This window comes from Cygnus olor, chromosome 27, assembly GCF_009769625.2.
Source record: "Cygnus olor isolate bCygOlo1 chromosome 27, bCygOlo1.pri.v2, whole genome shotgun sequence".
Lineage (NCBI taxonomy): Eukaryota > Metazoa > Chordata > Aves > Anseriformes > Anatidae > Cygnus > Cygnus olor.
This window is the reverse complement of record NC_049195.1, coordinates 2150213-2163197: the sequence shown is the minus strand read 5'-3', so window position 1 is coordinate 2163197 and position 12985 is coordinate 2150213. Positions and strand designations below refer to the sequence as shown.

At 44.6% G+C, this 12985-nt stretch overlaps 1 long non-coding RNA gene across 1 annotated transcript in view; it reads right to left on the bottom strand.

The window, feature by feature from the left end:
- LOC121060562 overlaps positions 1–12985 on the bottom strand; it is a 22921-nt gene extending 9936 nt beyond the window's left edge. Inside the window, exons 1-2 of the long non-coding RNA XR_005814862.1 lie at positions 12644–12985; positions 902–1106 (exon numbers count right to left, since the gene is read on the bottom strand). This is a non-coding gene — a long non-coding RNA (uncharacterized LOC121060562). The remainder of the gene's footprint in view (positions 1–901; positions 1107–12643) is intronic.

The window sequence follows — 12985 nt, the reverse complement described above, 5'->3', positions numbered from 1 at the left end:
GCCACTTGTTTCAAGGAAACTTTCCCGGGTTGATTGAAATGCAGCTGTAAGTCCAAATCCCATTGGTTTTGACTGGAAAGCCATCCACAGGACAAGGCCCTCCCAAGGAGCATCGCTGTCACTCTTGCTCTCTTTCGAACAAAATAACACATGTCTTTTCCTGAGCTCTGAAACTTCCGATGATAAGAGCAAAAACCGATGGGCAGCATGCTGATTAAATTGTTCAATTATTTGGTTTGCTTGCTGAGGTTTCTGGTTTTGATGTTTTTAAATATATCCACATTCTTCTAGGCCAAAGTTTCTTGCCTTTGAATTTTAAATAAGGGCTTTTGAGACTATAAAAAAAATCGTGAATTAGAATTCTCTAGTTAGGTAAAATGGGGTCCTAATTGATAATAATCAATTCAGTGTGTTCAGCTATTGTCATTAGATACAAGCCTAGAATATATGGCGCAAAGAGTAATTGCTGATGATGAATGCAGGAAAAGGTAGTCCATGTTTCATTTGTACCACGTCCTTTTTATTTGCATGAAGTATTATGAAACTAGACAATCATTAAAGAAATGTAAAAATCACCAAATGGACTCTGCAATAGAGGTTCATCTTTTATTTCGCCCCATGTTTTCCCAGAGTTTTCTTTGGACTATCTTATCTTTGCATTTCTATTTAGTCAAAATTTTCATTTCTCTCTCTTAGCCACAGAACTGATTGACAGAGTGACAGCAGAAGAAAATAAAGAAGGAATTAATAACAAGAAGTGTTTATTCCTTTAAGAGAGACGAGGTGAGAGGGGACTATACAAATATGAGCTGCTGTCAATGAGAGTCAGTGCAGAGGTTAAAAGGTCCAGGAGGACCAGACTGATTGCCAGCGGGGCCGAGGGGAGCAGCAATAGCCCTACCTTAACACTTGACAGATGACTGAGAGCCACCAAAGATCTGGAATTGCCAATGCTATCGTCTGTGACTCCTGCTGGGGAGTTCTCCATCTGCAGCCCGTTTTGACTCTTGATCCAGCTGAACATGGCAAGTGGGCGTGAAGAAATCAAACCTGGACGTGGCCCATGGGCAGAAGGAGAAAGAGAGGAGAAGGAGCAGCTGTTCTGCCTGTCAAGGGAGATGAAGATCACTGAGTGAGAGTGATTTACGGGCCGGCAGTATCCACTGGGACAAGTGTTAAAGGTCCTCACTGCTGCTGCCTGTTCTGCCTCCTTCCCAGCCAAGTGCCTGAGCAGTCTCGATACACTTCTTATCTGTGCAGTGTCTGAGCAACAAATATGCCACCAGAGAGACGCTGTGGGTTCCAGATGTCAAAAGCAGTTGGTGAACAGATTAAAATGAAGTTTGCTGTAGAGCCTCTAAAGGACAAACCCTGAGCAGGAGAAATAAACCTCCCCATTGGGGCAGGGGTGGCACTCCTGCACTGCTGGCTTGATGTATCACACTAAACAGAGATGTGAAAGGTCTCTCCCTCCTCCTTGGTTATTTTATCTTTCCCACCGAGCAGGAAACCAGCATGCTGCAGCTTCAGTCCTTATGCAGCCCCCGTTTTCCCCTAACACACATGGTAACTGGTCTGAGCTGAGCTCCTCCTGCTTTGCTTAATGCCTGCAGCAGAGATACCCACTGCAGATCTCATGCTGGAGCAGGTCTCTCATTTATCTTTTCGGAGGCCGTATGAAGTCTTACAAATACTTAGCTCATTTCCTTACTTCCATTTTTTACTTCCATATCATTTAGGCAGCAGTGTATCTCTCAGGGTTAGCTCATTCTAAAGGAAATGTAAGATACGGCGTCTAAAATGCACAGATTACAGAATAAATAAATGGCAAGTCCATTTTATGGTATTCCAGTAACTCTAGAGGGTACTTACGCCTGTCTTTTACAGATTATTCATTCCTGCAGCATGCTCCTAACACTTCTTAATCATGCATTAAGTAATCACTAATGAAAAGAAAGCTGCATCTTGCACATGGCTGTGACCAACCTTTTAACACACTTCATCACTGAGCATTTTCCCGCAGTCTTTGCCTAGGCTGGCCACACTCCACAGTTGGTATGTCATTATTTTAGGCACCGCTGGGTGTCACAAACAGGTTCCCAGTCCCTCACTGCCCTCCCAGCCCAGTTTTGGCAGGAGGGATGGGAGCCTGGGCTGCAGATGGGAGCAGCAGCAGAGGTGCACAGCGGTGACTCTCCTGTGAGCATTTCATGTTATCCATGTGCTCAGAGGGGGAAAAAGGTGAAAAAAAAAAGTGAATATTTTAATCTAAGGCCAGGTTTCCAAAGATGGTGCTTGGGAGCCAATGTCCTCTTGCAGTTGGTGACAGCTGGGGGAGCTCAGCACCTTTCGATGCCAAGCTGGTTATTTTTTATTTTTGCAATGTCACTGCCACATCAGTTTTACCAGCACTTCTATTTGCTCCGTAGTAATACCTACAGACCCTGTGCAGACTGAAGCTGTGTTCTGCTGGGCCCTGCCTGGAGGTGCAGGAGGAGATGCCTGCAGCAGCAAGAGGTGGTAAAAGGAAGAGAACCGCTGCCACAGGGCAGCTCAGGGCCACGTTCAAGGTGTGGATACCCCCTGGAGATGTCAAACCCAGCGGCTAGGCCGACCCAGCAGCCCAGCAGGCCTGCCCCGACTGCCAGCCCATCTTCTGCCCATTAGGAAAACTCGGCTGTTACCACTTGTAATGCATCTTCTGGCTTAAACAATCTCCAGCTCCCCGGAAAATAAAATAAACACAAACGCGCAGCATCTTAGCAGCCCCATTTCTTATTCAGTCGCTGACAATACCTAATGAAGTGGATAAATGATTAATTAGGAAATGATATTTCTTTACAGAAACAAGCTCTTGGGGATTAAAAAAAAATAATAATCCCTTGACACTGTTGTTCACTGGTCTGTTACCCACTATTTTTAGCAAGTGGAGAAGGAGCCGAAACAGCACGAGAGGAAGCACAGCAGTGGTTGATCAGAGTGCTAACAACAAACAGCCCTCCAAACAAATCGCCAGGCATCGTTTAATGCATAGCTCCCTCGCTATGCAATTAAGTCCTCTGCCATTCCTGATAAATACAGAGCTCCAGGAATGGTAATTCATTGTTAACATCAGACTGCTGAAAAATTAGAAATCTAAGGGGGAAAAAAGGGGTGACTTTTTGTGATCCACGTTGCATTGTGGGAGATACACTGCCTGGAGCAAAAAAATAATGAGAATAATATAATATTGAACCTTTCTCTCAAAGAAAATCATTTTACAGCCTTCCCATACCAATACACACTAGACTACCGTGTCCGAAACACCAAGCAGGATATTACATCTCTTAAGGTATCTTTCTGCATAAGTCCAGGCTATTATTAAGAGACATCCAATTAATAGTTTTAAAAGATGCATATAAAAACTGCAGCTACAAAACTTTTATTCCAGTTCCACCCTAGCAGTCAACTGAATTATGCCATAATGTCTTTTAATTAAGATATTTACAATAGCACTGGGCAAGAAATTCAGAGCGAGGCATTTGTCTGCTTGCCATTCATATTCAGGAAGGAGATGGCAGCGCTCAAAGCCAGCAGCACAGCCGTCGAGAGTTCAGTTTAAAAGTTCCCTTTGTACCTGCTGCTTTATAATACATAGTTTTGCTTCTTTTTATGTTCCAGAGTATAGCAAAGTAAAAAAAAAAAAAAAATTAAAAATATAATTCATATATCCAGCTGCAATAATGAGAATAGTAATAGAAAGGTCAAATCAACCGTACTATCCCAGGCAATAGAAAACAAACCATTGATTTTAGCTTTGGATTTCTGACCCTTAAGTCTTGGCTATTTTCATTAAGGATACCTTGTTTTGTAAGCAAAGCAGCAAAACCAATGAAATAACTCGAAGAAACACTGACAGCAGTGATTCTAATTTTTCTCTACAGCTACTGACAAACAGCTGAATGCTTTCAATTTTCTTCCCATTCCTGACAGTACTTTTGGAGAGAAACACTTCAAAAATGCATGCTTACATTTATCCCACTGCAGTTCAACCTTTGCAACACCCAGGTCCTCCCCATGAAAAATAAATAACTCGCTCTCACTTCGCATTTGGAGAACTTCTAATATGACATTGAGTCCTGCCTGCATGTGGTTGGTGCTCAAGGTCTCTCCTAGCGGCGTCAATAATCATCTGAGCTTTGCCTTTGGAGTTGTTCTGCCTCCATTTTCTTTTGTATAAAGCACAGAAAGAGAGCAGCTGAAATCAATCTGCCTTTGCTGTGTTCACCTCCCTCCTTTCTCATTTCTCTTTCCTTCTCCCCAGAGAGCGGAGGTGTAAAAAGCCATTTCTTGGGAGCTGAAATCTTTGGCATGACTCTACGCTCGGTGTTCCTTCCTTGCCCCTAGCCTGCCAGACGCGTCCCCACCTCCCCACAGGGCTGCTTAGATTTCTAAGATAGGTATTCCAAAATTAGCACCAGTCCTCTGCTCTTACACCAGCACTTAATCTCAGTGGCCTTTATTGCTTTTCCACCATCAGGACCCATCAGAGCTGAATTCCAGTTACATCCTCTTCGTCCAGCGTTTATCCTTTGCTTTTCCGAAGGCCATTTCCCAACACGACGTGACTCCTAAGCAGATGTCCTCGGGACACTTACTCCTTCCCCCCAGCCAGCAGGCTGGGCTGTTTCTCTGCGTGCGCTTTCCTCCTAAGGGTTTCAAAGCCAATAGCTCTGGATAGAGACCATTAAGCCTTAAATGACCTATAAATTCCTATTAAAAAAAAAGTTACGTTTAATTCATTTTCCAAATTTCCATCCAGCATTGCCTCTGCCTGTGTCAAACTCCATAAGGATCAATAACTCCAAACCTGGTTGCTATTACATTCCTGCACAGGAACAATTAATATCTATCTTGGGGTTTTACACTGCCTCATTGCTGTGGTTTTTGAATGTTTTCTGCACAATATCAACCACATCAACTGAGTCCTCAGAGGATATCTGAGAGTCTCCCACAGATCTGCCTTTCCTGGGAAAAGCAGTTTCTGCTTGAAATGTTTTTTTGTTTGTTTGTTTGTTTTTTCTTCCTCAGATAGGTAGAAATATGGAAGAAACAGGTAGACAAAAATTCCTCTTGAGCAAAGCATCTAACATTGATAAAACACGTTTCCCTCGGGTCTGACGCAACATAACCCCTTGCCACCTCTTGGAAAGCAGATTTTCAATCACCCTCTGCAAAATTATTTTACCCTGCTCTGTAAGTCTTTTTGTTTCAGAAGAGCTTGAAGAAAACTCTGTAGAGTTTTTATTAAAAATACACATTAACCCCCTTTGATTGATCCAGGGTGTGCCCTCAGAGGGGGTCGACCTGGCCCCCAAGCACGGCCTCCACTTTCCTTGGAGGACTCCTTTTAGTCTTTCACAGACTTAGGGAAGGGTTTGCTTCTGCTTGCTGCCCCAGTCCCTCGTGTACACAGCTCAGGTCGCTGCCACATCAAACGCGACCCTGGTGACGCTGTCTGTCCTCGGGCCTACCTGCTCTCTCGACGCACGGCCACGACAGATGGCTCTGCTCACACTCGCGAGCCAGCAGCTCTCAATCATGTTGCTCCTAACCCTTCGCAGGGCTGAACCTGGAGATGAATGCCTGCTCTTGTTTGCAGCACATTTTTAACGTTGCTTTAACTTGAAATATTTATTCGAGTCGCAGTCCCTTTGCTTGCTCCTTCTGGCTCACTTTATGGACACAGTCACTGAGGAGCAGCAGGCAGTGATGAAAGGCCCATTTTAAAAATTCTGCACCCTCTGTAACTTCCCGCAGGTGGATTTATTAAGGGAAGTTTAATCAGCTCAGAGAAAATCCCCGGAGTAAAATGCAGCGCAGGCTTCCCTCAATTAATACCTACGCAGCTCTTCTTTCTGCCATTGCTCTCTTCAGCACGGGGCTTATTTCCTCCGAAGGAAATTCGTGGGAAAACAAGACAGCTGCTCAGCTCATCCATGGAAAATCAGGGTAGCTTATTGGAGTGGAAATCGCTTTAATCGCAGGGAGAACAAGCAGCGTGGAAGGCTGTAACTCACATGCAGACAGAACAAGCTCTGCTGGACTTTCTCAGCGCCCACCACGGATTAGGGGAGCCCACCCTGAGCAAGGGCCAGGCCCCTCCAGTAGCTCCTGCTGGAAACAAGAGCCAAGGAAGGGCCGGACTTCAGCACATCTCAGAACCCTGGCCCCGCCACCATCGGAGGCCAGTGGTTTTGGAAGTCCTAATTCTAGACACGGACTTGGCGAGCTCTGGACCCTGGGTTGAGATTTTGGATGCGTGTGCTGGATTGCTCCAGAGGAGGCCTGGCTCACCCCTGGCCACGGCTGAGCGGCTGGAAGGACACTTGCTCATTTGCTTTGCTCTGAGCTGCCCTCTGGAAATACGAATCTATTCACCTGTCAGGCAGATTTGATTCCCAGCATGTCCTTCCCCCATGTTGCTCTGAATCACCGATGTCCACAGTTCACAGCACCTGAGCCACGCAGCGAAAGATCTCTACAAATAGCTCTGGCGAGCTGACAGCAGCCTGGGCTGTCATGACACAACCCCCGAGCAAGTCAAGGAGAGCCCGTCCCTGCGTCACCCTGCCTTCCACAGGCAGCCAGGCACCAGAGCAGCTGCTGCCACAGGTCTTTGTCCATTAAAGCAGATATCCTCCAGCAGAGACCCCGTTAGCATGGCCTACCAGAGTAGGAATTGTTGGGGCAGCAGGGAGAAGGGTTTCTTGTTTCCCAGGCTCCCAAAACCCAGACATAAGCCCACAGCAGCTCACTGCAGCAGTTGCAGAAGCCCAGCCAGTGCTAGAGGCTTAATGCTCTGGGGACAGCAGGTACAAGGGGTAAATCCAAGGACTAATCCTGCTGCAGCAGTGCTCTCAGAGGCCCTGAGCATGGTGCTAACCCACCGCTGCCCCAGAGAGCCCACCATTGTCTCTTTCATAAACACCCGAAGACCCAACTGGAAAGAAAACTTCCAAATTCCTGAATAGCCAGAACTGTAGGCTTTTGTTTCCAGCAGCAAATTCATCTGGTGCAAGAACGATTTCATCTCCTATCACTCTACTTTTCTGCAAGAGCACCATTCTCCAGGGAGGAGTTGGAGCTAGAACCTGGGAGTCAGACTGACGCACAGTTTCATAATCACCATAAATCCGCTAAGCTGCTGCCAGCTTTCTCAGGCATTTTCAGGTGTTTGCAACCCAAGAGCCCAAATATGTTTATGCTAAACATTAAGGGCATGACTTGGCTGTGTACACATAGGCTCCTGACTCTGCTTCATGCCTGTCCTGCTTAAAACTACGGCCAAGCAGCAATCGGCGGTGACAGTGAGTTCAGCCTCAAAATGAGCTTGCACAGAAAGTGCAAGCAGCAGCTGAGCTGCAGGAGCCCGGCGTCGGGCAACCCAGAGCTCTGCTCTGCAGATGCGAGCAGTTCTGGATGAGAAGACAGGCTGACACAAGTGTGCCTGTGCTCGTTCAGCTGGCTACACCAACCCTGTTTTAATTAGTAATAACTGGGATGACTCTCAGACAGCTCTCAGAAATGGTGCCCTTCCCAAAGGCTAACGCAGACGTAAACTCTGTTCTAAAATCTGGCAATTTTTCCGCTATAAAAAATAAATAAATCCCATACCCTACAGGGATTTCTGTCCTGGGGGATGCTCGTAGTGGGGAACCACGCAGGCGTGTGCACATGGAGCAGAGCAGGGGAGAGAATGAGACTCCGTAGTGGATCATCTGTTCTCTCACCTCAGTGAGCAGCAGCAGACTCTTAGTCAAAAGAAAGCTTTTATATGTTTCATTATTGTTAAACATCTGAGACAAACCAACGCTGACATCGCATAGATACTTCCCATTCCTGCTAGCGCATTAGGTTTGTGCTTTATTACTCAGGATCTTCCCTACCACCTCCAAAATGCCTGGGGAAAATAACATTAAGAGATTAAAAGAAAAGCTATTGCTTAATATTAGAATGAAATACATCCAAACTCACATGCTGTTTATGTAATAATAATTACAGCTAGGAGAGTGTTTCCTGGGAGAGCACCGAGTCCTTAAGCAGGTTTATCTTCCTAAATGAATTTGGCCCATAAACTCTTTTAGTAATCTCATTCCCAGCCTTGTATTGTTAATAAAAGGCATTACATACAACATAATCAAGAACGGTTCAGGAAGAAGGCTGAACGCAGGCTTAAACTAGGGTTTGAAGTTCCAATTCCGAGGTAGAAAGCAAACCAAATGCCCCCAAAGCATGGTATGCTGCTGAGATGACGTTTGCGGCAGACCTCATCAATACAGTATCAGAATGATGCACAGGACTTGTGGAGATGCTCTTTGCCTGCTCTCTTCTGCCCTGTGCATATCCGAATTAGGCAGACTCTGGAGTCTGAAGTGGGACACGGACCCCAGAGCTCTGAAATTCCTCCACATACTTGCTCTCATGCACTGGAGGTGCCCAACTCTGCAGGCTCAGCTCCCCCCCACAAGCCATGCTTCATGGTACCTAGCTGCCTCTCCTAAAAGACATCCGGAGAAAATGGTTTTCCACGTCAAACTGTGCAAAATTCAAAAGGCAAGCAGGACTACACACTGGGAGAAATGCAGGGGGACGAGAAAACAAAGATAGACATCCTTGATTCTGACTTTTAAAAACCTGGAGTATTTTCAGAGGAAAGGGGGAGTTTTTATCATGTAATTAAACGTTCGGTGTTTTCATCCATAGCTGACCTACGGATGGCTGCATTTCATCACCACTTCACTCCCATGTGCCTCTCCTCCGTTCCAGTCTGGTCCCCGGGACTTTACTGGCACAGAGAGAATAGAATAAATGTATTGTCTACCTTAGTTTGCACTAAAGACACCTAAAACCTTCACAGTTCTTTAAGGGGGGCTGGAAACATTTGCAGCCAGGCATCCATCTGATCTAGTTTGCTCTGGGCTGACTCTGAGACATCTTGAAAATTTAATGTAATTGGAAAGGCAGGAGGTGTTGCTCCGTGATGAAATGTCATGATTGCACTGGAGACAATGACACTGCAAACACCGTCCTAAAGGATGCCTTTGTTTTCCCTTCCATAAAAAGGGTGGGGAGGCAGGAAAAGAGAAGAGAAACAGATGATTTGTGTCAGATCATCAGTTTGATGTCCCATTCTGAAAAATGTTTTGTTAGAAGGAGAAGTCAATTAATTTGATCCTTCCCTTGGTATGCTCTGGGTGAACACAAATTTATTCGGGTAGAAAGACCTCTGACAGATGATGTGCTAGAAAAAATTCTCAAGGCTTTTGGGCTTGATTTAAGATAGGTCTAAATGCAGTTGCTGCCGATGAAAGAGGAGCCTGCGTAAAGGACACACTTTAGTACTCATGTTACATAAACGTCTCTCCAGACAAATGACAGCAGGAATCATCTTGTGGCTGAGGCATGGGGAAAACAAGGGCAGAAAGAATTTGGGGTCAGCCTGTGACTCTGTCACTACCCCTCCGGAGGACATCTGGTAAATATCTTAAATACACCGGGCCTCCATTTGCAAGGCAGAAGATGGTTTCTCACTGATTTGGATCAGAGCTCTTCAGAGCAGGGACTGAAAAAAACTAAAACACATCCAGAGATATCCTAAGCTTTGACAGTCGTATCATTGATGATCTGCAAAGAACTCTGTAGGGGAAGCCACAAATCTTGAAATAATTGCTTGGGCGCATCTACCTAAATAAAACCAGCGCTGCCAGGCATCACTCAAATTTGTCCTCCGTGCTTTAAAATGGATTTGAGCATAGCTTCATGGCTTGGGAAACTGAGGCAGACACTGTTTCCACTGAGCACAAATTAGGGGTAGACTCAGACGGAGCACTGGTCCACCACAGATGAGTGCATGGCGCTCAGTGAATTACCTCAGGTTTCACCCAGTCCAGAGGCGTGCTGAATTTACTGAAAGAAGCATAGAAACATTGAACTAAATTTGTACTTGCTTTAAAATGTACAAATTTCTCCAGCTAGAGCACTTGTATTACTGAAGTGTCTGAGAATGTCACAAACATTTATTATGTCATCCTTTCTAACCCATGATTTCCTCTGCTTGACTTTGTGCTCCTTAAAAACATGGTAAGAGATAGTCCTTGCCTAAAGAATTCATACATGAGACATTCAAAGGAGTGAGAGAATATTAATATTTTATACTTATACAGACTATTCTATCCACAAAGAAAGAAAATGTCTGTTCACAATTAAGAGCAGGGCAGGAGTTCAGGACTGTGTTACTGACTATGCTAAAGATTTTGAGCAATTGGTTTTCCCTCTGAATGCCTCCTTCACCCCTATTGTACCCTCTTCTGCAAGGATGCGGCGTGAATTAAAAGCTTTGAGTTGCTGCACTGAAATGTGAAATGTTATTTATTGTATTAATGCTTTTGCCTTTGACTATTACTGCAATCTTGTCTTGTCAAAGCTAACCCTGAAGATATACACTGTGTTGTATATTTATATGAGGGTAACAGCATGTGCCAGAGACAGACTGGAGGTCTACGATACGGGCATATTGTCTACAGAGCATAAAAAGAGAGATCTAGACCCAAGGCAGATGTCTTTGGGTTCCACAATTTCAGATTTTTATGGTTAACTAACGGCGCTCATAATGAGCCTGATATTTCTGCGTATCAAAATTATTCTACCACTTTAGCAGATGATGTAGCACATTAATTTTTATTTCCAAAATCAAGGCCTCTGTTTTGTGAGAAGGCATGGAAAATTGCAGTCCCAACCAACAGCAAACTTTCGATCCAAGTGGACTGCACGCAGTATTTGAAGTAGCTGGAGTTCACCTGTAGACTTCTGATGCCCTTCTGAATGCAAAAAGAAGGCTTACCCATCTGGGTCTGTCTGTTGGTTATCTGACTGGCATGAGCTCCTGGTGTTTCTATTAAATAGCTTCTATTTATCCAAAGAAACATTTGCTGTTAAAAGAAAAACCAGAAGAGCCAAAGCCTTTCATTGGAAGGGCTCTCTCCTTCTTGCCGAAGCATGGCTTGAAGAAGATGCTCACCATATGCTTCAGACTGAAAGGCACTCAGCGTGTTACTGACACTTGAACCTCGCCACAGTTTCCTCTGGCTCACTCCTGACTCTAGAAGTTGGCAATTTCAACACAATTTCAATGAAAAAGAGCCTAGATTTTTCTAAGTGAATAGGATGAAGTTCAATAGAATAAAACAACCAAGGACAGGGCCTCCCATCCCCAAATTCAGGCAAAAATTTGGCTAAATCACATAGCTTTATAGTCCCTAGGATGAAGGTTGTGTCACTCTAAGTAGTTGCTGTTGCCTTTGATGCCACTGATCTAGCAAATCTGAATGAAACAATTAAAATGATCAGCTCCTTTGTCTCTTTGCACCCCGTTCAGAGCCATGTGTTTGCTGCTCAGACCTGCTTTGTACCTGATCAATATTATATGCTCTGTATTTTAATTAAGTGGGAAATATATTTTATTTTATTTATTATATATTATATATATAATAATATAACATATTATATATAATATATATACATATATTTATATATTATACTTTATTAAGTGGGAAACACTTTGTCTCCCACCTGCCAAGTGTAGTATTCAATGGTTGAAGTCCCATAGCCTCCCAAAATACTTGTGCAGTTCCTCTCTGTCCTCAGCAAACTCCAGGAAGAAGTGGTGCTTGGTGAAACTCTTCCGACGTTAAGAAAGAAACCAAGCCAGGACTAGTGTATTACAGAGTGCAAGTGATGCAAGCAGTCCATACAATTTTAATCCCTAACTCCCATCAGAGAGAACAATCAAGATCATGGGGCAAGACAAGAATGAATTTTAATGACAGATGACATAAAAAAAAAACTATTGTATGAGCCAAAAAGGGATGCATGTCACTTACATAAGTCTGCAGAGAGATAGTAATCTTGTTTCTCCATTTCACAGCTGAATTAATTCACTCCACCAGCTTCATACATGCCTAAAATCACAGTTTTAGCCCTGAATAACTCTTATCTGCAGCCTCTGCAGCCTCTGCAGCCAAAGCCAACTGTACAATCATCAGATTTATTTGGGCTAGTCCTGATGCCCTGCTGGATATAGCGCGGGCACAGGGTTTCTCTGATAAGAGGGGCTTTTCCATAAGACTTGATACTTCCCTTAAAAGCCTTTTGCAAACATTTGTGAATTAAGTTTGATAACAGCTGTGTGAGGCAAGAAAGTATTATTTCTGTGCTCGTTTTCAAAGGGGGAATATGCCCAGGCAGTAAAGCTCTGATCCTACTTTCTATTGCCCTATCAGATACGTAGGCACTTTTGGGGATCAGGACATAGCTGTCTTGCTCCAGGCCACTGAAAAACTGTGATTATAGCTCAGCATGCCAGCTCCTGGCCCTATAGCTAAAGCTCTGAATGATCCCATCCCTCCCTCAAAGCATTTCATTACTGCAGCAAATCTCCAGTACTGGTTTCCTGTCTTCCCATCTAGGGACTCTTCTCCTTTGTCCTCCCTGTAGCCCGAAACCCTTATATATTATTGTAGCCTCACATCTGCATGTTGTGATCCTCCTGCTCATTCTGGAAATGAATTAGTTCCTTAGGAAATCCAACGCAAGATCTGCTTACCTAGGAAAACTCCTGAAAGACTCTTCCTTCAGGCTCTCCCTTCTCCAAGTCCGATAACCTGGTGCCTTCCTTTGCCTCCCCTGGCTCCTTCACAGCACCTACAGGGGGGCATCTTCCCAAAATGAAGGAGCTGAGCTCCTGGGACAGCTCCTCCTCCTGGTAGCATGGAGCTGTTTGGTTCAGGCCAAAAGGCTGCTCTGCCTCGCAGAGTTTCTCACAGCTGGCATTAGTCACTTTTTCCTGGGCCATCTGACTACCTTCGCCTTCCAGCATCTGATGTAGGTGCCTAATTCAGATAGCTCAAAGCACTGCGTAAGGCACGAGCTAAGTTCTCCAAGTCAG